Raw genomic sequence first — 23,016 nt, 5'->3', positions numbered from 1 at the left:
CAACACGCAGCTTGCCATAGGAGGGACGTGCGTGTGTGAAGAAGAAGATAGAGAGAAAGCAGAGATTCAAAAGGCAAAGCATCTCTAAAACTCCAACATATTCTCATTTACTGCATAACAAGTAACCTTTAATTCATGCTCTCTTGTTCATTTGCAAGTCAATTGATAACCACTAATTAATATCCTGACTAAGAGTTGCAAGATAACCATAGCTTGCTTCAAGCCAACAATCTCCGTGGGATCGACCCTTACTCACGTGAGGTATTACTTGGACGACCCAGTGCACTTGCTGGTTAGTTGTGCGGAATTACATAGTGTGAAGTAATTTTCGTGCACCAGTAATACTTTCACAGCATCTATTTTGGACAATGAAAAAATACAATAAACAGCAATCACAAGTCCAGAATTCAACACCAAAACAGCACAATAAACAAGTTCATCCAGGGCAACATTTAGAGGAAAGACAAATTCATTTCGAACAACAGCAGTAAACAAAACAAAACCTACATCCACTAACCAGTCCAGATTCTCTAACTAATTCAACTAAACTAAATTAGTTGAACTAAACAAGCTAAACAGAATGAGCTAAACCAGATAAAATGAGATGAAAGGGGAACCTGGGAGCAGGGAATTGGAATAGGGGAGTGAAGGGAAAGATTGATGATGATGAGTGAATGGCCAGAGCAACACGGTGGCGGCCTAGTGGTGGCGCTGGGGTAGCGACAGTGGCAGAGGGGGTGCACAGTAAAACAGGGTCTAGTAGTGGCTCTGGGCTCGCAGAGGAACACTGGACATCGGGCAACCATCATTGTAAAGATTAGAATGCAAATCAGAAGACATCAAACAAAAATATCCCTGAGTTCACGTCAGCAATAGTTAGTCTTCCAAACTAACGACATTTCTTGGATTCAATATTCACAAATTGCCTAAAGACTCAAACCCATAAAAGAATTGCTGCATTTATAATCTAAAGAGAGAAAATACAAGGCACTGATAATCTAAAGACTCAAACCCATATATTGGACCTACCCAAAAGCTTCAACCTATTTGAATTCTTTTGGAATGTATCTTCTAGCTTTCTCTGCCTTCACAAGATGGAGTTAATACAAGGCACTGATAAACAAAGAAACAGAACAGTTAATGAAAGAAATAATTCCCATTTCCCACAAATTAAAGTTGAACATACATAAACAACACTTAGAGAAAGATTCATTGTTACAATTTTGCAGACTTAATGAATTACCTTCCTCTAAATACCCATGTGATGTCTTGTAAAGCCACCAAAGTTGTTTCCAACATGTCAAGGCCAACCTGGTTTGCAAAGATGAACACCGGCACCGACTACGATCCAGACAGAGAATCATATATATCTTAAATTAAAGGCTTTCATGGAAATGATGAACTCTACTATGAACAAAACATCTGCCATACCTTCAAAGAACAGCACAAAATGGCATCCTGATGATGCCACAAATATTTAAGCACTGACTCACCCATGAGAGAATCAGATCTCAGCAACTCTGCCCCCAAATAATAACTGTTATTAGCAGAAAAAAGAACAAAAAAGTGAAGGGCATCATTAGATACTTTTCAAGAATGAATATTCAACAATAAATCTTGAACACAATACAACAGATGCAGACTTGCCTATAACTGTAGCAGATCCAGTTGGCTAGTGTAAGAGCCTCTGGAGAACCAGGAGAGAGTTTGAGCCAACTGCCGGGTTTATACTAGATGGAGAAATTGCCATGGCAACCCTCTGCACAGAGGAAATCACACTACAGATGTACTGGCATGCCATGACAGCAACATTATCCTGCAGACTACTGTCAAAAGGAAACTGGAAGGCAATAGTCAATACTGACCGAGCACTATGACATGATACCGCATCGCATGCACCATTTGTTGTTGGGCCAACTTCAAAACCAGATGTCAAATCTAGGGTTTTACTTGCTGTCACTGAATCCTTTTTATCACCCTGGAAAACATTGATATCAACATGATTATAGTGTGTCATACATGCGCATCAGTTTCAGTAGCTCCTTTCTTACTTGCACAGTACTTTTTCTCTATTCAAATGCACTATCAAGAGATTTAACACTAAAAAGGACCAAATGTTAGTGGCTGACTAGAGTAATACCGGATAGGAACAGAGTAGGGTGATGATGCAAAATTGTGTGCAAGATTTTAGATGCATTAATAGCACCATTCAAGAAAAAAGAAAATGAAGAAATGAAACAAGAAAAAAATCACCAACAAATTAATTCTAGAGTAATGGATTCTGGAGTAGGGTGCCCACTTCTGTAATTAAACTAGAGTAAATAAAATAGGATTTGTCAAAAACACCAACTAGCAAACATACACACAACATGGAAATTAGCTATAGATATACCAAGACAAATCTTCTTTATGCGACAGAGCTGTATTTATTATGTTTAATGAATACCAAATAACCTATTAGTCAATGCACAATTGACCCATAATTAAAAAATATTAAGTCACCTTAATACCCCAATCATATTCCGGCCCTCCAGAATTATGGCTAGCACTCATAATAAATCCACCATTTGCCTGTTAAAGTATAAGGAAATGAGAAAAATGATTAGCAAGTGAGCTGAAAAGGTATATGCTAAAATAAATAGGATAAAAAGGGGTTAATTAGATTGGCTTGCCTTCTGCTTCCTTATCACAGCAGAAATAGCTGGTGTTGACAATATACCTTCCCGTATTAGAAAGATAAGTTGTCCTCAATTTCTATTAAGAGATTCATGTTAATAATAATACACACTAGAGGATTGTCGGTGGTAGTTTGAGAACTAGACCTAAAGTTTCAAGGCAGTTCACCAGTTCTCCAGCTGCGGTAGATATCCAAAACACGCTCATAACAAATGCCATGACAACCACAGGTATTTGCTCGGTTTTGGGAGGTTCTTTTTCCATTACTAAATGAAGGCATGCAAGGCAGAAGCTTGTGGTGAGCACCACTGACCAGAGGGGCAAGTCAGTGTTTGGGAAGAGGAAAGCTATGGGATGATCAAATGGCACAAATGATTTGCAAGCATACAAGAGGGCTATCGGACAAAAAGCGATGTTGGCTAACGAGTAAAGTCTGCTCCATTGCGACAGCACTGGCTCGGGGATCGACAGTTTGAGAGTTGCAATAGGAATCTCTCATGCTTTAGAAATCTGGATGAAGAGAGCAAGGGATAAGCCAGGACAACCTCCAATAGAATAATGTTTATCAAATAAACTAGAATTCTATCCCTGAAATGAACAGTATTGCCTACTTTATGTTAAAGATAAGAACCATTGCCTTAATTATATAATCAAAATGATCATGGTTACATCAATGCAATAAGTTTAATCAGAAAACGTGCACAGTACCATGTACACTGCAAAAAAGAATCAAACAAATCCAACGCCTAAATTCAAATGAGTTGGTAAGAACATAGATCAGGTTCCTTATTCCAACTACTATTTCTTTCATTCAGGTTCTAGCCAACAAAGTAACAAACCAAGAAAGCCAAGTTACCAGATCCAATTGCCATAAAAAACCAAATCCATTTATATCAAACTCTAAATCAGAAAAATTATTAGTTTAATTGAAATTGAAACATACCAATCCATAAGCTCCCGGAAATCCAGAACTGCGCTTCTCATCGTTCATAGATCCCGAAACCTTGGCGTCGGAATCAACGTGCACCGCAACTAATTCCTTCTGCTCCTCAAGATCTATGGAAGAATTCCCACTCTTGCCTCTGCCATCAACTACTCCCAAGTCCATATAGAACACGAGACCAACGAAGAATGCATAAAACCCTATGAACCCAATCGCCTGCCACAGGAAGATATCCGTGCTAAGATAAACGTAGAAGAGTAACATCGCTGCCGTCAAGTAGAAGAGCACGTCTCTGATGAAGGGTACGGGGTCGAAGGAGAACGGAGCGGAGTAGAAGGCGACGAATCCAACAACGAGGGCGGAGAGCAAGGTACCGGCGGAGAGGATGGCGCCAAATCCGGTGCGGTACTGGCCGGAGCAGAGGGCAGCGAGGGAGGAGAAGACGTCGGGGGAGCCTGATACGACATCATTGGCTGCATGTGCAGCACAGACGCCGGAACAGCAACGCCACCGGCAGCAGAGGCGACGACGGGAGCCATTACATCTGCTGAGCTAACACCAGGAGGTGGAATCGACGGATTCTGGTAGGCAAGGCTGGGCGGAGCGGCGCCTCCAGATGGATTTGGCAGCGGGGAGAAGTGCGGTGCCCGAGGAGACAGCGGCCGGAAGGAGAGGGCGGCGGGAGGCGCGAAGGGAGGTCCAGTAGAGACCTGAGGTGGCACGTAGGAGAAGTTGGGATGATGCTACTACAACGGCGGCGGGGGCGGTGACGCGGAGAGCAGAGTCAGATTGGGATTAAGGTTTGCGGGAGCTGGAGATTGAGATCGGGATGTGGAAGGTGGAGCGTGAGGGGTTATTAGGGTTATGGGTTGTGAGTGACGGAGACTGAGAGAGTCTCGAAGCTTTTGAAGTTTCAAGGTTAGTAGGATTCAAGGTTATTAGGTTTGGGGTTATTAGGTTTTTTTTTTTTTATTTTTAAACCTTTTGGCCACGCTTTTAAAGCGTGCCAAAAGAGTATCAGGATATGGCCACGTTTTGTAAGCATAGCCGTAATGTAACCATGTCTCCACGCTTTTAAAACGTCCTTGTTTCTCTCTATGGCCACGCTTTTGAAGTGTGGCAGAAAAAAAAACGTGGTCGTTTCTCTAATCAATTGCCACCCTTACAAAAGTGTGGCCGTTGATCCTTTTCGCCACGCTTTTGAAGCGTGACAAAAAAAAAGTGGCCGAATCTCTAATCTACCGCCACCCTCATAAAAGCGTGGCCATTGACCACTTTTGGCCACGCTTTTGAAGCGTGGCAAGAAAAAAGCGTGGCCATAGGCCTTTTTTCTTATAGTGCCGTTGAAGATCCTCCTTCTCCAACTCAAGCTGATGCCCTTCACACATCTCCTGTGGCACGGAGCCCTGAATTATCTACTCAAGATGCAAGAACCATCCGTTCTCCTTGAAGAATTACAAGTCCAGAAAAACCATTGAACTTCTTCCTCACGTGGTCTAGAACCATCTGCTGAGATACCTGAAATTACCTCCACACCTTCAAACACTGAACTAGCTAAACTTGTAGCAGTTCTAACAGAAATCATTCAAGAAGGGGAAGTGCCTATCTCAACTCCCATTCCTACAGTGCCTTCATCATACAACCTTCCTTATAAACCCAATCAACACATTTTTCAACATCTATCCAATCTTCTGGAACTTTTGACACTTACTCCTTCAGAATGGACCAGTCAATCGAAGCTGAATTCCCTTCTCTCAGATATTTTGAGTTTTTTCCTCGAATTCCAGGTTCCCCTGTACTTTCTCTATAGTGAAGAAGTTTACAAAAATCTCAAATAGCTGCATCACTGTGCAATATAAGTTGCAGGATGCTAGAGAAAAAATAGCTCAAATCAAAACTGAGTTAGGGAAAGTCAATGCAATTCTTCAACCGATGAAAGAATCTTACCAAGAATATGATTTAAGGGTCACTGAAGCCCTCACTGCTCAAGCTTATTATAAAAAACAAGAAGAAGATCTTGAGGCAGAGTTAGCCTGAATTGAGCAAAAATTGGCTAGAATTCGGCAAAAAAACGCTAATTTAACTTCCCCCTTAGCCACCGTTCAACAACAACAACAAAGAATCTTCAATGAGCTTTGTGTTGTAGAGGCCAAACAAGAGAATTGCATCGAACAGCTCAACTAAGCTCAGAGTGAAGAACACAAACAAATAAAAAAAACTAAGCTCAACTAAGCTTCGTTCCATCCGTTTGAAACTTTTACTTATGATAATAACTCTTTTTATGTTCTCTTATATATATTTATATACCTAATCTTAATCTTGCATGCATCGATACTATTTCAAATATTTCTCATTTATCGATTTAATCACATTCCCAGAATCAATATCCTTAATTCGATATGCATTTCTAGAGTACAAATCGATCACTTGAAAAGGTCCTTCCCAAGTATGGGACCATTTGCCAAGAAATCTTGACTTTTTTCCATTGGGAATACCACTTTTAAAACTAACTCACCTATATTGAAACATTTCTCTTTTATTCGATGATTATAGCTTCGAGCAACACCTTCTTTTTGTCAAATCATATTTTCAAGCGCCATCATACGGTCTAAATCCAAATCATTCAATTCCTCATACATTGCATTCCAATAATCATTGACTGGCAACTCATTTTGTTTCAATACTCTCAATATATTGAGATTAATCTCTAGTGGTAAAACTGCACTATGACCATATACTAATTTATAAGGAGAAGTACCTGTTGACCCTCTTACTGAGTTTCGATAAGCCCACAATACCTGACTCAAAGTCTCATGCCAAGTTCCAGGTTTGCTACCAATTTGTTTCTTGATCAAATTAATCAATATTTTGTTTTCTGCCTCGACTTGCCCATTGGTTTGCGCATAATATGGAGTTGAAGTTATCATATTAATATTTATCGAGGCTGCAAAATTATTAATTCACTGACCATTAAACATAGTCTCTTGATCAGTACTCAAAGTTTGGGAAATTCCAAATCGATGAATTATATATTCCTCGATAAAGTCTATCACTTCATTTTGTCCAGCCTATATTAAAGGAACAGCTTCAATCCATTTTGTGAAATAATCAATCGCTACTAGAATGAACTTGTTATCTTTCGACGAAGGAGGATGTATCACCCCAATTAGATCCAGGGCCCATCCTCGGAAAGGCCAAGGTTTGATAATCGAATGCAATTCGGATGCTGGGATATGTTGTACCACTCTATGGACAACTATTTTGAACTCTTTTGACAACTGTTTTGAAACTAACTGAGAATCCCAAGAATTTGAACCTCTAAAGCCCCTTCTGCTACATTATTCAAACAAGGATATTTTAATTCAAACAAAAATTCTGATGGAACTCCTTCTGGTGAAATAATTAAAATCCTAACCCTAGCACCATCTTTATGTTTTGAACCATCAAAATATAATTTTCAATAGTCGATGTGCAGATCAATTATGTTTGCCCCCTGGTCATTCAGATTATCCGAATGATCTACCAGAAAATCTGCAATGACCTGACCTTTTACAGCTTCTGCTGTAATATATTGCAAATCAAACTCTGTTAAGGCTAACATCTATTTTCCTAATCGAGCCCTCAGCATAGGATAAGTTAGCATATATTTAACTAAGTCAGTTTGTGCAATTACCTTCACCGATTTTGCAACCATATAGCACTTTAATTTTGTGCAAGCATAATAAAGAGACAAACACAACTTTCCAATGGGTGAATACCTTGTTTCTATGTCATTTAATACCTGACTACGATGATAAATGGCTCGTTCATGTCTGTTTTCATCATCTTGAGCCAACATACATCCAATTTTATTCGTGGTTGCTGCAATGTACAACTTTAAAGGCTCATGAGGACGAACATTTTCCATTACTGGGGCTTTGGACAAATAAACTTTGATTGATTCAAAAGCTTCTTGATATTCCTTTGTCCATTCGAATTGCGTTTCACTTTTAAGCTTTACCAAGGGTGCAAATACTTGAGTTCGACTCGAGAGATTCGATATAAACCTTCTAAGATAGTTAACTTTTCCAAGGAAAGACTGCACCTCTTTTTTCGATCTAGGAGAGGATAACCCTAGGATTGCATTTTCCTTGTTCTTATCAATAGCAATCCCCGTTTTATGGACAACGAATCTCAAAAAGTTTCCTGATGAAATGCCAAATGCGCATTTTAAAGGATTCATTTTTAATCCCTTTCTCTGCATCGTATTAAAAGCTTTTCTTAAATGGTCCATATGTTGGTCTACTGAATTCGACTTAACCATAACATCATCGATATACACCTCCATAAATTTCCCAATATACAAATGGAAAATAGCATTCATGGCGCGTTGGTATGTAGCACCAGCATTTTTAAAACCAAATGGCATAACCACCCACTCGTACGTCCCTAACGCTCTAGGGCATCAAAAAGTAGTTTTAGACACGTTGACAATGAGAACTATTATTAGTCTAGATTTTCACAAAACAGAATTCCATCGTTGAAAGTATAGTCTATACTAACAATTAATTCTCAAGATCAAATGTTTTAAATTCAAATTATAATAACCGAGATCGAGAGTAATTCAACCTCAGGTCGTTCTCCCTAGGAGTTGCAAGTGTACATTTATTGGCTATGAGAGAATTGGGGATTGTGAATGCAAGAGAGCAAGGGAATGTAAATAGCAAGGAAGTAACTTAGCATGCAAGAAATTAAATGAAAGCAAGTAAAGGCAATGGAAATGGAAATTAAGTGCTAAAAAGGACTCTTGGTAAGAAGTGGGTAATCTAGGTTTCCTAACCTAGTTATGGACCACAAACATGGCAATTGTGTGGAATCAATCCAAATCAATCAATCCTCCTTGAGAAATAGTCAAAGAGTGTAATTGATCTCAATCCATAAGTCCTAGTCAACTCACTAATTACTTAGTGAAAGACTAGCGTCAATGGAAACCAAACCAATTAACTATTCTCACACAATGCGGAATGGACATCCATAACTCAATTCCACCCAAACATCCAATTTCTCAACCAAGAGTGTGAAAACTAAACATGCAAGAAATTAAACATCAAAGCAATAAAAGTCAAAGCACTTAAATGTCAAAGCAAGGAAGATTAAAGTGCAAGAAACCTCTTGGCAAGTAATTGAGAACTAAGGCTACCTATCCTAGTCATTAGCCACAAATATATGATGATTATGAAGAGTTAATCCTACTTAGTCAACCTTACATTGAAGATAAGCCAAATAGGCATAGTTAATTTCAATCCCTAAGTCCTATGTCAACACTAGGGGTCACATAAAGTCAAGGGAAACCAAATTAACTAACTACTCTAATATATCAAACAAGAATGGACATCAATGACTCAAGGGACACCAAAGTCAACAATTCCAAGCTAAGAGTGTAGAAAAACTAAGTGAAAACTAAGCCAAGCATTTTATCAAACACTTGGTGTGCATGAGAATAAAATAATATTAAATTGCAATAAAATAAATTCTAAAACTACCAAAGCAAGAAAGTAGCAATAACAACTAAAGAAAGCCATAAATGAACATAAAACATAAATTGCATAAATTGAAATCAAAGAAATACAAGAGTGTTCATAAAATGGAAAATGACATAAAAGAGGAATTAACAAAAGAGATGAAGATAAAGACAAGAGAAGCATGAAAACGTAAATGAAACTACATCAAAACAAGAATTAAAGTGCTGAAATTAAAAGAAATTAAACTAAACCTAACCTAATTCTAGAGAGAGGGGGGAGCTTCTCTCTCTAGAAACTAAGAGAAAATCATGTAAAAGCTAAACCTAATTGCCCCCCTTCATTCAGCTTCACTTTGGCCTCATATAGCTTCAAAAATGAGTTGGACTGGGTTCTGGAGACCCAAAAATTTCCCCCAGCGATTTGCATTAATGAGCTGACGTAATTCAAGTCACGCGTACGCGTCCCTGTCCAAAATATCATGAGGACTTTTGAGGGTTGTAATGGGGCTTAGGTAAGGGTAGGATTAATATGGTTAAGTGGGCTAATAGATTGGATCTTTGATTAGCTCAAGTATCCCACCTAATCTTATATATCATCCTATATTCATAACAAAACAATCCTAACTACCCCATTTATCCCTTTCTCACATTCACTCATGCATTTTCTTTTTAGTTTAACCACATATGCATCTCTTATTAACATTCTTATTACCATTTCTTTTATTTTCTTTTTTTCTCTTTTTTTTCTTATATATATATATATATATATATACAAAGTATGTACATCAAACTTTCTTTCTTTATCATATAAGAGAGATGCATATGTTTTGAGTAATGAATGCATGAGTGTTTACCCATTTTACCAAATATTCTCAATGAACACCCAAAGCACTAACTACCAATGATTTCCCACAAATTCTCCCACACTTGATTAACATACATACTCAAACCTAAGCTAATCAAAGATACAATCAATGGACATAATGATTTTTCACTTAGGGTGAATGATGTGCTCATAATAAGAACAAAGGGGAACTAAAGGCTCAAAAAGTGGTTTACAAAGATAGATGCAAGGGTTGACCATATGGGTAGTGAGCTATACAAAGATGGCCTCAATAATACTAAATGCAATCCAAAACAACAAATATAGGACATATAGACTAAAGCAAATCTAAGATCACAATCATAAAAGGAGTTTATAACACACAAGAACAAAATTTGTGATTGAAAATATGCAACCACACACTTTAAGCTCAAATCTCACTTGGTATTTGTTCAAGCTCTTTTCTATGTTCCATAAAAGATGCTTCAAGCAAGTTCAAAAATAAGTTTTCAAATCTAATCAATGGAATGCCCAAAAAGAGATTTCTTAAAAATTCTTTGTTGTTTTACCAAAATTATTTCCTATATGTATGTATGTATGTATGTTGTGATGGATGCAATTTCAAAATCTTTCCTAGTTATATTCCTAATTTTCAACAAGCAAAAATTAACATGAATAATTAGGACAAAATTGAACTAGGCACTATGTTATTCACATCATCCAATCACAACTTCTATCTATAAAATATATACTAAGGAAAAGATGCATAAATGCAACATGCAATAGCTAGATATAAACTATGATATATATACCAAAAGAAAATGCAATGCAACAGTCAAAAATACTCCAAATATATACAAGGATCCTACTAAACAAAATAAAAATAAAGTGCAAAGTGTTTGGGAAAAAGAAAGTTTACACCCCCAAAATGACGAGTCCTCCCCCATACTTAAGCGTTGCACGGTCCTCCGTGCATGAACATGATCTGGGGAGAATGTCTCTCAAGAGCTCCACCTTCAATTGGCGGATGCGGGGGCTCAGGTTGTGTGGAAATCACCAAGTCCAATGTATGCTCGGCATCTCCCTCCTCGGTGTTCTCCTCCTCTCCCGGCTCCTTGCCTCTATGTCTCATCCTCGAAAAGAACAAATAAAGTATAATTAGGAATCATAGGGCAAGTAGCACAAAAAAGGTAAAGGAGAGAGTAAATAAGCATCTAATTGAGGAATTTTACATAGTGGTGTGGTATGATGAAAATGATGGGCCATGTGTGTACCCCATGTGTGCACGGTTAGAATACACACAACGGCCGGTTAAACGACATTCACACCATCAAAAAGTAAGAATGAGTTCCTCAATTAAATGGCCTAAGATGTAAGCAATGGATGAGTAACATTTAAGCACATGCAAACTTAAGCAACAACAATCAATAGTGAATTGAATGTTGGAATTATTGGATATTAAAGTTTTGCAAATGAAAGAGCAAAATTGATAGAATAGCACAACAAACAATAACCAATACAATGATGAAAAGAAAATTACTTATTCACCTTAGGAAAAATCAAATAATCACATGTTTAAGGTGTTTGTTACAAAAAGTGACAAGTCTTGATAGGAATCAAGTCAAGTCAACTCAAACAAATGTAAAGCATTAACAAGAAACAAGGACCTCGTGAGGTGATTATATTGACTTAAAAACCATGATGAATACGCAATTCAATTCAATTCACTAAATTTCATATGCACTTATAAAAGTTTCACCTAATATGTAACAAAAATGTAAATGTGTAAATCTAATTAGGTGATAGTAATTGAAGGTAAAGTACAAGTGCATTGATGAAATTCAATCAAGAAGCAACCCAATCAACATAAATCAAACACTTGTAACTTATTGAATCAACGAACAACTAAACAAAAACTAATATAATTACTAAAATAAAAATGAAATGCAAACAAAATAAAGTAGAGCAAGTAGAGAAGAAGGTAAAAGGGAGAGAAGAGAGGGGTGAAAGGAAGAAGAAGAGAAGAAGTAGAGAGAATGGAAGAAAAGAAGTGTAGTGGTGAGAAAACAGGGGCATGCGTCCGCACAGATATGTGTGCGTACGCACACTAGGCGGAAAAGGGAAGGTGTGCGAGCGCACACTCTATGCGAGCGCTCCAGGCAGAAGAGGAATCAAGACGTGTGCGTGCGCACGGGGCTGTGCGTATGTACAGAAGGACTTTTTTGTGGAAAGGATCACGTGTGCGGGCGCACACAGGTCTGTGCGCATGCACAAGAGCGTAAGAGGCAGGGGTTCACGCGCACAAGTGATGCACGGAAACTTGTCTCTCAACAAAATTTCTCTCGGCAAGTATACCGAATTGTCGTCAAGTAAAAACTTCCAATAGAGTGAGGTCGAATCCACAGGGATTAACGGATTAAACAATCAATGATTAATTGATTATCCTAGTTAGACGAATCAGATTGAAGTGATAAGCAACAAGGAAATGTAAATTACATGAATGTAAAGGAAAAACTATAAAGTGCAGAAAAGTAAAATGGCAAGAAAAGTAAATGTAAGAACTAAAAATAAAATGAACATTGGGATCAAGTTCATTCTCATCTGATCTCCTTGGCAATCTTAAGTGATTGGATCCCAATTCCTTGGCAACCCAATCTCTCTAAGCTTGAACAATTTTCCAATTCCTTGATTTAATTGCTCATGGGAAGAGATGAAGTTTGGTCACTGATTATACCACATGTATTTCTAAATCAAAGTTTTGGTAGGATTATATGTCACTATATCCATCCAAACCCCAATTTGGTCCAACATGAGAAAGCAATTCTAGCATGATCTCCTCATCCCTTTTCCAAGGCTCAGAGGAGATCCAATTATGGAGAGTTTCTTTTCCAAGAAAACTAACCAATTGAATTAAGATCGAAAGCTTTCTAGTAAATCAAGAGAAAAGAAAGAAGAAGAAGAATGAAAACTGTAATTGATCCATCAAATTACAACAGAGCTCTCTAACCCAATGAAAAGAGTTAGTTGTTCATTGCTCTATTCAACAGAGAAGAAAAGAAGTGCAGAAAAATAAAGATGAAGATTAAAACTGAAATTGAGACTTCAACATTCATAATTGAAAAATTACAAACTATAAAATGAACTACTACTAAGGAAAGAAAAAGAAAGAAAAGTGTGTGAGGGGAGGGAGTCCGAAGACCCCAATACAGAATCCCCCCTCCAATCCCGAATTCCATTGAATGTAAAAACTAAGGCCTTTATATAGGCTCTCCTAAATTACAAAATGAAATGAAACTAAAAGTAAATTACAATTAAATAAAAATTTCTATTCTCGATGCTTCTTGTGACCTTGATTGGTTGACACATGTGGGCTTGCTTCCTTGTGGTTGGGTGGTCCTTGAAGAGAAGTGAATCAAGTTGAGGTCCAGGTGCTAATTATTAGTGCTACTGTTAGCGACACTAACGCTACAAGCGTGGCGTGAGTGCTGAAGTTAGTGTGGCTAACGTCACACTTGCTACCCAGTTATTGTTTTTGGGGCTTAAAAGATGCCTCTTGTTTGTACTCCAATTTCATGCCCACTATAGACTATTATATATTGTTGGAAAGATCTAAATGTCAGCTTTCTAACGCACCTAGAATCACCTCGATTGGACTTCTGTAACTCAAATTATGCTCCCTTGAAGGGGACAGGGTCGCTGGCGTAGTCGCTGGCGTTATTGGCCAAAGTGATTGCCAATAACGTTAGCGTTCAGGGGATTAATATTGCCAGGTTCTGGAGCTCAAACTTAATTTCCACCCCATACTATTATATATTTTTGGAAAGCCCTGGATGTCTACTTTCCAACGCCTCTTGAAGCGCATCATTTGGAGCTCTACAACTCAAGTTACATTTCTTGGAAGGTGAAGAGGTCAGCTGGCCTTACTACAGGTTGATACCATGTTCATCTTTGCAGTTTCGGGGCAGGTTTTTTCCCTCAAATTTAGTGTCCACCATGTAGTGCCATATATTCTTGGAAAGCTCTGGAATCCTACTTTCCAATGCCACTGGAATCACCTCATTTGGAGCTTTGTGGTTCAAGTTATTCTTGTTTGAAGAAGGCATGGTCAGGTTGCCGGGTGAGATTTTGCCCACGTTAGTGGCACTAATGTGGCCACTAACGTAGGCCTTCTTTGCTTCGCAAACGTTAGTGGCGTTTACTTTTTCCACTAACTTTCACAGCTGCCTCCTTTTTTCCACGTTAATGCCTACGTTAGTGGCACTAACGTGGGTGTTCTTGGCTTCGCAAATTTAGTGGCGTTCACTTTTTCCACTAACGTTGGAGTTTCCCTTTCCTTCCACGTTAGTTTCCATGTTAATGTAACTAACGTGGAAACTAACGTAGGTCTTCTTGCCCTTCGCTAACGTTAGTGGTGTTTACTTTTACCACTAACGTTCCAAACTTTCCTTCCTTCTACGTTAATGGCCACATTAGTGGTACTAACGTAGCCACTAACGTGGCTCTTCTCTGCTTCTTGTTACCTGAAATCAATCAAACAAAGTGCATCAAAGTCTTGCTCTTAATCATGAGATCATGCATCATCCATTTTATCATTCAATTCATGCATAATTCTCATGAAATCATTCAAAATTCACAATGTTTGCTTAAATCATGGTATGAATGCAATTTCAACCAAATACTTTCTTATTTCCTAAGAAAATGCATAAAACCAACCTAAAGCATACAAAAAAATGGCTAGTAAAACTAGCCAAGATGCCCTGGCATCACAACACCAAATTTAAATCTTGCTTGTCCCCAAGCAAGAAAAGAACTATGCACAAAGAATTCTCTTAATTGGAATGTATTGAAGAATTGCTTATGATGCCTTAGTGGGTGAAGTGAATAAGTGACAGTGGGGTGAACTCTAATTTGTATGCTTATGCAAGGATTCCAGTGCTCATTAGTCCTTACATTTTGGAAGTCTTAGATCTTAGGACTTTCATTCAAATGATATTATGGAATCCTCTTTATAGATTGTCACCTTTGAAGCAGCACTTATTTTCTAGCATTTTTCTTTTCTTTTTGTATCTTCACCTCGACTCTTGGTATCATGTCTCAAAGCTGCTTTTTAAGATAAGCTTTCAATCAATACTCCCAAACCAGTTAGTCTAAGGTATTAGGTGTTGAAGCACCCCTTAGGATATACTTGCTCAAGCCTCTCTCTTTGACACAAATCCACCACAAGCATTTAACTAGGACAATAACTCTTTGAGTTCTTGTTTCTTTCTTTTTCTTCCTAGTAATTGATACTCAGAGCCTTGGGCTTGTTCTTTGTTTTTCTTTTTCTTTTGTTTTCTTTTGTTGCTGCTTCTTGGATCAATAGATGTTTGAGAAATTCCATAATACTTCTTTAAACTTCAATTCTTGTCTATGAGCTCCCATGCAAGTTTTCACAAACATGCAACCTCAATACACAATCATACAATCAGAACCTCCACTCTTCTTAATCTTTTGCTTGCCCCAAGATTTATAGAATTCTTCAACATTTTCCTTTCAAAAGAATGATTTCTTTGTTGCATTCTTAGAGATATTGGGTGCAAGTAAAGTTCAAGATGATAATCATGATATCAGAGCAACATGTTACAAATTAAATATCAACTATGCTTATTTCACAAGGAGTAATCACACATGCATATAAAGAAAATAGAAGACAATCATGCAATTAAAGTGCTGGAAATAAGTAAGAGAAAAAAGGAACTTTACCACCTTGTAGTTCATCTTCATTGTTGTTGTCCTTTTCCTCCTATTCTTCCCCTTCCCATACCAAACTTAGAATGATTGCTTATCCTCAAGCAACAAGTAAAACAGTGGTGATGGGGTTTATGATGGATCATGAATGTCTTAGAATAAAGTGTGAGTATGCATGTGTTTCAGCAAGCAAGATTAAGGATCACAATAAAGGCACAAGAACTAAAAACAAAAACATTGTGATGGCATTAATAAGTGGTGTTGGCATGGTACTTTGCATAAAAGTTAAGTGGCAACACCAAACTTAGTGTGACACTTTCATTTTAGAATGATGCAAATACCCAGTGAAGATTGAAAATCATGTTTTTGCATGGCAACACCAAACTTAGAATGCAATCATATGCCAAATTATTGAAAGTAAACTAAGCAAGGAAACAAAATGTTACCTATGGTTGGGTTGCCTCCCAACAAGCGCTCTTTTAATGTCATTAGCTTGACATGTTGTTCATGACTTTCTTCCTCTTCTTCCAGTTTGTTAAGAGGAATGACCTCAAGAGGAAAGAGGAGCCAGTTAATGCCCCTTGTTTTGAGTGCCTCTCCCCAGCAAGCTTTCTTTTGTTGTTAGCTTGAGTGAACTTGCTTGTTGGGGTAGGGATGAGATAGCTTTTGGTTGAACTTTTCTTCTTCATGGATATTGTCCTTCTTTTCTTGGTCACCATCCTCTTTTTAGTGCTCATGTTGATTGCCTTCACCACCTTGATTTCAGTACTTGGGTGTTGTATGATGGTTGGAGCATCCTCTTCATCAAGAGCTTCTTGAATTGGTGGTTCAATGAACTTATCCTTTATGCAACTCTCTGTTTTATTGGAGTAATGTGGACTCCCTTGATTGACTTCCTCCCTTTCTTCTGCATGATGTTGTATTGAGCCTTTTGGGAGTGAGTTTGCATGTTCCTTTGTCACCCTTAGTAGCCTCTGTGGATATGGAGCTTTGGGCTTATATACTCTCACAACCTCCTCCTTCTTCATATGAATCTCACTTGGTATGGCTGCCTCTTTTTCTTATTCTTTTGATTCCTCCCTTGTTCTTGACCTTTGAATGAACTCCTCTATTTCTAGAGAGAGTGAAGTGGTCTCTCTTTGTGATCTCAGCTCTTCAATGAATTATTCTTCAGAATAGAGTTGTACATTCTGTCTCAATTTTTCTTCATGGTCTCTTTTTGCTATTTTCTCCTCTTTGTTTGTCTTTATCATTTCTTCAAGGAGGAGTTCTATCCTAGCGAGTCTCTCTTCTTCTCTACTTTTTTTTAGTTCTTCAATGATGAGTTCCATCCTAGCAAGTCTATCTAAAGGAGGTTGGGTAGGTTGTAATGGTTGGTCAGGGTTGGCTTGTGAATGGAATTTGTTGTTTTGTGGTTGTGTGTTCTGAAAGTGGTATGACTCTTGTGGGTAGTGGATTGAGTTTTGTGGATGGTGAAATGAATTGTATGGATTTGGGACAGAATTTTGTGCTGAGGTATACTCAAGTGATGAAGAATTTAGGCATGTAAAACTTAGAGGTGAGGTTGGATAATTGAGAGGTGATGGCTCTTGATGAATGGGGTATGAATGAGTGAAATATCTTTGATTTTGATCTTTCCAGCCACAACTTGAGTAGTGATCAATTTCACTAAAATATGGACCATTTTGTGGCTCTGGAAAGTACCCCATTTCATGTTCTTGATACTCCCACCCATCATGAGCATAGTAAAGTGAATCATTCTGTGGTGGTGGAGAGTTTTCCATGAAATTTGATTGACTAAAATATGATGGATGCTCCTTTCTTTCTTGCAAAAAGCTCTGTCTCAAACAATAATCACAAAAAGAAATTAGAATCTCCATTTTAATAAATGAGGGATTCTTAGTGAGGCAATATCACAAACAGTTAGTTAGCAAAAGAAAATAAAGAAACAAAAGAAAATAAAGACAAAAGAAAAGTGTCTAATCTACTAAATCAATCAACCGGTAGTTTGTTAATCACAATTAATCCCCGACAACAGCACCATAAACTTGATGCACGGAAACTTGTCTCTCAACAAAATTTTCCTCGGCAAGTATACCGAATTGTCGTCAAGTAAAAACTCACAATAGAGTGAGATCGAATCTACAGGGATTAACGGATTAAACAATCAATGATTAATTAATTATCCTAGTTAGACGCATCAGATTGAAGTGATAAGCAACAAGGAAATGTAAATTGCATGAATGTAAAGGAAAAACTATAAAGTGCAGAAAAGTAAAATGGCAAGAAAAGTAAATGTAAGAACTAAAAATAAAATGAACATTGGGATCAAGAGATATTGCAATCCTCCAGATCAAGTTCATTCTCATCTCTTCCTCAATCAATGCATTCATTGATCTCCTTGGCAATCTTAAGTGATTGGATCCCAATTCCTTGGCAACCCAATCTCTCTAAGCTTGAACAATTTTCCAATTCCTTGATTTAATTGCTCATAGGAAGAGATGAAGTTTGGTCACTGATTATACCACATGTATTTCCAAATCAAAGTTTTGGTAGGATTATATGTCACTATATCCATCCAAACCCCAATTTGGTCCAACATGAGAAAGCAATTCTAGCATGATCTCCTCATCCCTTTTCCAAGGCTCAGAGGAGATCCAATTATGGAGAGTTTCTTTTCCAAGACAACTAACCAATTGAATTAAGATCGAAAGCTTTCTAGTAAATCAAGAGAAAAGAAAGAAGAAGAAGAATGAAAACTATAATTGATCCATCAAATTACAACAGAGCTCTCTAACCCAATGAAAAGAGTTAGTTGTTCATTGCTCTATTCAACAGAGAAGAAAAGAAGTACAGAAAAATAAAGATGAAGATTAAAACTGAAATTGAGACTTCAACATTCATAATTGGAAAATTACAAACTATAAAATGAACTACTACTAAGGAAAGAAAAAGAAAGAAAAGTGTGTGAGGGGAGGGAGTCCGAAGACCCCAATACAGAATCCCCCCTCCAATCCCAAATTTCATTGAATGTAAAAACTAAGGCCTTTATATAGGCTCTCCTAAATTAAAAAATGAAATGAAACTAAAAGTAAATTACAATTAAATAAAAATTTCTATTCTCGATGCTTCTTGTGACCTTGATTGGTTGACACTTGTGGGCTTGCTTCCTTGTGGTTGGGTGGTCCTTGAAAGAGAAGTGAATCAAGTTGAGGTCTAGGTGCTAATCGTTAGTGCTACCGTTAGCCACACTAACGCTACAAGCGTGGCGTGAGTGCTGAAGTTAGTGTGGCTAACATCACACTTGCTACCCAGTTATTGTTTTTGGGGCTTAAAAGATGCCTCTTGTTTGTACTCCAATTTCATGCCCACTGTAGACTATTATATATTGTTGGAAAGATCTAAATGTCAGCTTTCTAACGCACCTAGAATCACCTCGATTGGACTTCTGTAACTCAAATTATGCTCCCTTGAAGGGGACAGGGTCGCTGGTGTAGTCGCTGGCGTTATTGGCAAAAGTGAGTGCCAATAACGTTAGCGTTCAGGGGATTAATATTGCCAGGTTCTGGAGCTCAAACTTAATTTCCACCCCATACTATTATATATTTTTGGAAAGCCCTGGATGTCTACTTTCCAACGCCTCTTGAAGCGCATCATTTGGAGCTCTACAACTCGAGTTACATTTCTTGGAAGGTGAAGAGGTCAGCTGGCCTTACTACAGGTTGATACCATGTTCATCTTTGCAGTTTCGGGGCAGGTTTTCTCCCTCAAATTTAGTGTCCACCATGTAGTGCTATATATGCTTGGAAAGCTCTGGAAGCCTACTTTTCAATGCCACTGGAATCACCTCATTTGGAGCTTTGTGGTTCAAGTTATTCTTGTTTGAAGAAGGCATGGTCAGGTTGCCGGGTGAGATTTTGCCCACGTTAGTGGCACTAACGTGGCCACTAACGTAGGCCTTCTTTGCTTCGCAAACATTAGTGGCGTTTACTTTTTCCATTAACTTTCACAACTGCCTCCTTTCTTCCACGTTAATGCCTACGTTAGTGGCACTAACGTGGGTGTTCTTGGCTTCGCAAACGTTAGTGGCGTTCACTTTTTCCACTAACGTTGGAGTTTCCCTTTCCTTCCACGTTAGTTTCCACGTTAATGTAACTAAAGTGGAAACTAACGTGGGTCTTCTTGCCCTTCGCTAACGTTAGTGGTGTTTACTTTTACCACTAACGTTCCAAACTTTCCTTCCTTCCACGTTAATGGCCACGTTAGTGGTACTAACGTAGCCACTAACGTGGCTCTTCTCTGCTTCTTGTTACCTAAAATCAATCAAACAAAGTGCATCAAAGTCTTGCTCTTAACCATGAGATCATGCATCATCTATTTTATCATTCAATTTATGCATAATTCTCATGAAATCATTCAAAATTCACAATGTTTGCTTGAATCATGGTATGAATGCAATTTCAACCAAATACTTTCTTATTTCCTAAGAAAATGCATGAAACCAACTTAAAGCATAGAAAAATGGCTAGTAAAACTAGCCAAGATGCCCTGGCATCAACAGGCTGTTTGAACGCTCCCACCAGAGTGGTTGCAATTTGGCGTGCGGATGCACACGTCTATGCGGCCACACAAGAAGCGCGAAAAGGCATGCGTGCGTACACACGAGAAGGTGCGCACGCACAGGTCACAGAAAATAGGGGAACACGCGCGCACAAGGCGTGCTGGCGCTGCGAACAGGGGGTATAAAGGCTTGTGTGCGTACGCACAGTTGGGTGCGTATGCACAGGAAGTGAAAATTTGTTGTTGTGTGCGTGCGCACAAGGCTATTCGCACGCACATGCCCTGTTTTTCCCAAAAAATTTCTTAAAAATTCTAAGGCACCAAGCCTTAGCTCAATCAAAACCCAACACCAAAACATGCAAGAACCTATAAATTCATGATCCAAACTAAAATTAACATATCTACACTCAAAATTAACTAATCCTAAGCTAACCAAAATAAGCAAACATGTAATTAAGCCAAAATATATACAAAGAGAAGAGTTAGAACAATGTTACCAAGCACTTTTATTTAATGTCTTTAAGTTAGACAATTGGGAGAGCCCTTGCTACGGTGGCTTGTGCTTGATTTCCCCCACCAATGCTAGAATGTTCAATGTCCTCCGGGATCCCAATCCTAACCATCAACAAAGACAATCATAAAGTAAGCTATTTACATATTAACATATTTACAATAGCCAAAAACATACACCATTGCAAATTCCTGGCAACGGCGCCAAATTTGACAATGAGAACTATTGTTAGTCTAGATTTTCACAAAATAGAATTCTATCGTCCAACAATAAATTCTCAAGATCAAATATTAAATCCAATACAAAATAACCGAGATTAATTAAACCTTGGGTCGTCTTCCCTAGGAGTTGCAATTAAGTGTACATTTATTGGCTATGAGGGAATTGGGGGTTGTGAATGCAAGAGAGCAAGGGAATGTAAATATCAAGGAAGTAACTTAGCATGCAAAAAATTAAATGAAAGCAAGTAAAGGCAATGGAAATGGAAATTAAGTGCTAAAAAGGACTCTTGGCAAGAAGTGGGTAATCTAGGTTTCCTATCCTAGTTATGGACCATAAACATGGCAATTGTGTGGAATCAATCCAAATCAATCAATCCTCCTTGAGAATTAGTCAAAGAGTGTAATTGATCTCAATCCATAAGTCCTAGTCAACTCACTAATTACTTAGTGAAAGACTAGCGTCAATGGAAATCAAACCAATTAACTATTCTCACACAATGCGGAATGGACATCCACAACTCAATTCCACCCAAACATCCAATTTCTCAACCAAGAGTGTGAAAACTAAACATACAAGAAATTGAACATCAAAGCAATAAAAGTCAAAGCACTTAAATGTCAAAGCAAGGAAGATTAAAATGCAAGAAACCTCTTGGCAAGTAATTGAGAACTAAGGCTACCTATCCTAGTCAACATATGATGATTACGAAGAGTTAATCCTACTTAGTCAACCTTACATCGAAGATAAGTCAAATAGGCATAGTTAATTTCAATCCCTAAGTCCTATGTCAACACTAGGGGTCACATAAAGTCAAGAGAAACCAAATTAACTAACTACTCTAATATATCAAACAAGAATGGACATCAATGACTCAAGGGACACCAAAGTCAACAATTCCAAGCAAAGAGTGTAGAAAAACTAAGTGAAAACTAAGCCAAGCATTTTATCAAACACTTGGTGTGCATGAGAATAAAATAATATTAAATTGTAATAAAATAAATTCTAAAACTACCAAAGCAAGAAAGTAGCAATAACAACTAAAGAAAGCCATAAATGAACATAAAACATAAATTGCATTAATTGAAATCAAAGAAATACAAGAGTGTTCATAAAATGGAAAATGACATAAAAGAGGAATTAACAAAAGAGATGAAGATAAAGACAAGAGAAGCATGAAAACATAAATGAAACTACACTAAAACAAGAATTAAAGTGCTAAAATTAAAGGAATTTAAAATAAACTTAACCTAATTCTAGAGAGAGGGGGAGCTTCTCTCTCTAGAAACTAAGAGAAAAGCATGTAAAAGCTAAACCTAATTGCCCCCCTTCATTCAGCTTCACTTTGGCATCATATAGCTTCCGAAATGAGTTGGATTGGGTTTTGGAGGCCCAAAAATCACCCCCAGCGATTTACATTAATGAGCTGACGTAATTCAGGTCACACGTACACGTGGGTCATGCGTACGCGTCCCTGCGCAAAAATCCATCCACGCGTACGCGTCGCTCGCAAATCCTCCTTGTGCGTACGCACGAGCACTTGTGTGTACGCACGCGTGCTGAAACTTCCAAACTTCATTTCTTCATGGTTTCTTCCCTTTTGCATGGTCTTTTCCTCACTCCTTCAACCCACACTTGCCTTGGAACCATGAAATCACTTAACAAATATATCAAGGCACCAAATGGGATTAAAGTGAATTAAAATTGACTAAATTAAGTGCAAAAGAGCATGTTTTCACATTTAAGCACAATTTAGGAAGAAATCACAAAAGCATGCTATTTAGATGGATAAATGTGGATTTATGTGATGAAATATACTCAAATCAATCCAAAATACATCGTAAACTTTGGACTCATCACACGTCATCTTCCACAATGAAGATCTAGTTATATGCCAAATAACCGTCCATAAAACTTAAAATCTCATTACCTACCGCAGAATCGATTAACATATCTGCTATGGGAATAAAATATTCATCTTTTGGAGTAGCATTATTCAAATCTCAAAAATCAATGCATACTCTTAATTTTCCATTTTTCTTTATTACAATAACAAT

General features: G+C 37.9%; 1 pseudogene; it reads right to left on the bottom strand.

The window, feature by feature from the left end:
• Positions 1-571: 571 nt before the first annotated feature.
• On the bottom strand, positions 572-2,017 carry LOC107641847 (homeobox-leucine zipper protein REVOLUTA-like; annotated as a pseudogene).
• Positions 2,018-23,016: the final 20,999 nt, after the last annotated feature.

This window comes from Arachis ipaensis, chromosome B5 (assembly GCF_059453495.1).
Source record: "Arachis ipaensis isolate K30076 ecotype BB chromosome B5, ASM5945349v1, whole genome shotgun sequence".
Classification (NCBI taxonomy): domain Eukaryota; kingdom Viridiplantae; phylum Streptophyta; class Magnoliopsida; order Fabales; family Fabaceae; genus Arachis; species Arachis ipaensis.
Note: the sequence above shows the minus strand (reverse complement) of the source record. Positions and strands in the feature narration are given on the sequence as shown.